Source organism: Meleagris gallopavo, unplaced genomic scaffold, assembly GCF_000146605.3.
Source record: "Meleagris gallopavo isolate NT-WF06-2002-E0010 breed Aviagen turkey brand Nicholas breeding stock unplaced genomic scaffold, Turkey_5.1 ChrUn_random_7180001899019, whole genome shotgun sequence".
Lineage (NCBI taxonomy): Eukaryota > Metazoa > Chordata > Aves > Galliformes > Phasianidae > Meleagris > Meleagris gallopavo.
The window spans coordinates 12549-16827 of record NW_011162343.1 but is presented as its reverse complement, the minus strand read 5'-3'; the positions used below and the strand labels follow the sequence as shown (position 1 = coordinate 16827).

Here is a 4279-nt window from a genome sequence, read left to right as displayed (position 1 = left end):
GAGAAATATTTAACCGAGCCGGGGGTTCGGTGGCTCGTCTCTATTCATCTTCCACCGCTGCGAATGCGCGTGTCCGGGCAAACAAAGCGACGTGCCCGAGCCCTTATAAAGGCGCCGGGAACAGGAAGGATGCGAAGTCGTCTGAGGAGCCAAAGAGCTTGAGGATTTCTTCGTCCGTTCTGAGCTCCTTTCAAAATTGAAGGCATAAGGGGGAGAGGGAGATAGCGGGAGCACGGCGGGGCTGAGCTCTTCTCGCTGCCGGTCTGTCGGCGGCTCCTGGAGGGGCCGTGAGGCGATGCCCTGCCACGGGACACTGCTGTGCGTGGCTGCTCACACCGCCAATAAGCTCAGGTAGCTGCCCGGCCCGGCCCGCCTCACCCCGGCCGTGGGCTGATGCGGTTGGTGCCCGAGCCCTGGTGCTCTGGCAGGGACCGGCGATGCTTCCCGTAGCCATCGTGTTCCCCTGCCAGCCGCAGAGGAGGGAGGATTAGAGAATTAGCGTAAATTCCTGCTAGATTTACCTGCTTATTTTTGGACGCTGATGTATAATTAGTGTATTTTACAACCTTTTAAAAGCGGTCATAAATTACAGGACTACAAGAGCTCTTTGTGTCGGTTTAATGAGCTGCTTAAATCTTAACTACAAAAAGGCGCTGCGAACGTCCACTCGCGGAAATTTAAAAGCGAAAACGCGGTACGAGGGAACCTTCCTCCTGTGGCACGCACCCGCAGCACTTCGTGCGGAGATATTTGGGATTCCTAAAATGCCCCGGCGCTCAGCCTCAGCTGCCTCTCGGGGCAGCTTCCATCAGGGCACAGGCGCTAGCTCTGCTCTTTTTATCTGCTTCGAAGTGATCAAAGGGCGACTTTATCTCGATCAGCCTCGCAGATGTAGGTAAACAGCTCCGCATCCCAGCAGATCCCAACTCTTTCGAGGAAGCGAGGAAATAAATACTCGTGTAATGCGGCGATTCCCATGTCCTCTCTGCATGGGAGTGACAACCTGACCTCTTAACGACTGCCATAAATGTAAACATGAAAGACGGCAGAAATTCGAAATTTATTTGTACTGAAGGTAACTTTAAATCACATTAATGCTAGGAGCGTTTATTGGTGCCAGAGCTGGCTAAAGGGTTTCTAGTAAAGAGTGCACGTTCTGAACTCAGATCTGTTTGTTGTTACCGAGGCTGGAGTTTCAGCCCAACTCGGACCCATGTGTATAAAGCACACAAAAATCAGCAGGAGACTCACTGAGAAACGCCACGTTTTCTTTTTCTTTTCTTTTCTTTTTTTTTTTTCCTCGACCAGAAACAATGTTTCAGGTCTCCAAATCATCGAGGTCATAAAACACAGCCTTGAATGTCCAGGAACAGGAACAAAGTAATATATGGGATGGCGGAGGAAATCTAGCGTCTGCTACTTACACGGTCCTTTGAATTTGTGTTTGTAAACCCGTGATCATAAGTAGTGGAGCAAAGAAAGCCTTCTCCAAATTCGGCGGGGGAATCATTTTCAGCTGCCACCCAGGACAGTGTGCAGCAGGGAGGACTCCCCCTCAGCCCTCTCGAAGCACAGAGTCAGGTATTCAGCCGTCAAGGAGTTACTTTTCTCAAGAATTAATTAGTTTCCCCACTGCAGACACGAAGTTAATTGTTAAACAGTAGTTTTAGCATTAACTTGACCATTAATACTAATAAAGACGTTCATAGAAACGGGGTTTTGAAGCCAGTGGCCGTAGCTAGTTAAGGCATTTAAGCTGACTTATGATTGTGATTTATTGCTTTTGTAGTTTCTATTTGCTCAGGACTGCAACTTCTAAAGCCATCTTTCTGCTTTTGACGCAAAGCAGTCGATAACTTTTTACAACGGCCCCTAGAAAGACTTGCTCTGCTTTTTTCAATATCTGCTCCATTCCCCATTAATTTCGGCCTCATTGTTGCAGGGGAACTTCTCTCTGTGTTTCTTTGATGGGACCTAAACGCGCTATATTCAAAAGAGCCATGAATCTGCCCCGTCCAGTAAATCTCAGCGTTGGTTCACGTTTAGGACGAGGGCTCCGGAGTGCCCTATGGAGTCCCACGTCGTGCTGCTAACTACCGCCTTGTCGTGTGCGGATAATGCTCTCTTCTCTCTTTCAGAGGTGTTATCATTTTTATTCCAGTTCCTAGTGAGGGATAATGTATGTGTGCCCTGTCACGAGCTTAGCGAGTTCCCTATGAAAAATTGCAAATTCTTCCTCTGCTGTAATGTCACGCTGACTTTGCTGCACTGTCCACTCATATACGCTGTTACTGATGGGTTTAAATTCCAGTGGCCCACTTTTACAGCCCAAGCGAGAGTAGGAAGGCATGCCCCTAGCAGTAAAAATCGCCTTCCAAAAGAAATCCCCTCCCTTTCTGCTCAGTGGAGTGCAGGTGAAACGCTAAGGGGGATATGCAGTTGGCTGAAAGTTTTCTTCGAGCCCGTGGGGGTGGTGGAAAGGTTTAGGCAAAGGTATTCACATCACAGCGCATAATGCTGGAGTCAAGAGACGCGGTCAGGAACGCGTTAAAAGCGCGATTCTGTCCAATTCTCTGCGACTCCTTCCAAAAAGTTGGGTGAGATTAAGGCTTCTTTTGTTTGTTTAGTTTATTGTGTCAATAGCAGAAGTTAAACTGCCTTGCAGGGAAGATGTGATGTGTTCACACACAGGCGAGGCTGGCTCGCTGGGCAGGCTCGGGGGCCGAATAGGGCTTCTTCTTCTTCTTCTTCTTCCTTTTTTCTTTTCTTTTCTTTTTTTTTTTCTCTCCCCTCAGGCGACAGCTCCCCTCCCTTAATTTTTTTTTTTCATCGTTAGAAACCTATAATTTTGTGCATCACTCAAAGTAGCTGTATAGGAAATGCGTAAGCACAGGTTTAACAGCGAGGTCCCAAAAGGTTTTGCAAAATTCAGAGGCACGCCAGTGAAGGAAGGTGCGTGCTCCATAGTGTGGTACAAGGACAAAAATCAACTAGCCTCTTAGAAGAGACTCTTTTTTGCCTTTGTCAGGTAATTATAGGTCTTTTAAGTTTCTGCAGGAGCCCCGATGTAACGTGTGGGAGGCAGCAAGCCCTATACAATGGAGGGCAGAGGCGGCTGGGGAGGGGGGGAGGTCGGGAATCGTCCCATGTAGAAGGGAGCTGAAAAGAATGGCGTTGAGATTTGGGCTTTCTTCGGGGCTTGAAGAGAACGTGCGACGTGGGGCAGTGCGGTGGCCCAGAGAGCAAATGCCGGTTAATTAGGCTCAGTATCAGGGTGCGGTGCGATCCCACGGCGCAAGGATTCTTCCGACTTTCCGATGGGCTTTGTATAAAGAAATGCTAGTGTGGGATGAAGGAGACTCGAACCGATCCCCTCCTACTCCCCTCCCCCCTCCCCCCCCACCCCCCCCAACCGGCAGCGCCGGCTCTTGTATTGGAATTTTATTCTATTTTTTTAATTTTTGTTGTTGTTGTTGTTATTGTTCTATCCCTTTAAACTCTCCTCTAACGTACCGGGTTAAGGCTCTAAAAAGCCACGGCTCGCTCTCAGAAACCCCGCTCCTTCAGTGATTCCCTATTTCAAATAAAAGGATTTAAGTTGACGTATGACCACGTGAGCACATAATACAGCGCATTATTGTGGCATTTGGAGTGGAGACCCGGTCTGGCTCCGTCTGCGATTACGCTTTTCCAGTTTCTGTTCAGAGCAAGCACTGCTTTCTATTTTTTTTTTTTCTTCCTGCCCCCATCACCGTCCCCTCAAGAGCTGGCCATTCCGCTGACAGCTTTCGTTCCTTATGGAAAGCTTATTGTCGAGCGGAGAGGACGAAATGCTTCGTTAGAAAGGATGGATTTTATTTTAAGGTATTTCCGTTGATTGTTCATTTATGTGGTGAGTTATTGCTGTTCGAGGCAAAGGTCAGTAGAAAAGGCTGAAGTGAGTGCGTGTGTGTGCGTGCGTGTGTTTGCACCGGGGCCGGGCTGCTTCCCTCTTTGTTTCAATTTGCTGCGGTAAATATTCCTCTCTCCCCTCGCAGCGAGCGGAGCTGCTTTATTTATTTTTCTCCATAGAGATCCCACACTGCTGCTGATGGCCAGCTGCCTCCGCTCCGGCCCCCCGATTGCCATCTTATCGTTATTTATGGCCGGCGAGAGACGGGAAGCCTCCTTTTAGCGTTTTGTGGCATTTTGATGATGATGACGATTTTTATTATTATGATTTTTAATTCAAATACATTTTTCATTTCGCTCGGTGCGTTTGTTTACTTATGGATTTGCG

General features: G+C 48.3%; 1 protein-coding gene across 3 annotated transcripts in view; it reads left to right on the top strand.

Annotated features, from left to right (window-relative positions):
• The first annotated feature begins 3544 nt into the window (after positions 1-3544).
• HOXA3 (homeobox A3) overlaps positions 3545-4279 on the top strand; it is an 11281-nt gene continuing 10546 nt past the window's right edge. The window contains exon 1 of one of the 3 annotated variants that reach the window (XM_019611329.2): positions 3545-3864. The gene's annotated coding sequence lies outside the window, so the exon portion shown is untranslated. The remainder of the gene's footprint in view (positions 3865-4279) is intronic. The other 2 variants (XM_019611334.1, XM_010727474.3) reach the window with 2 other exon arrangements.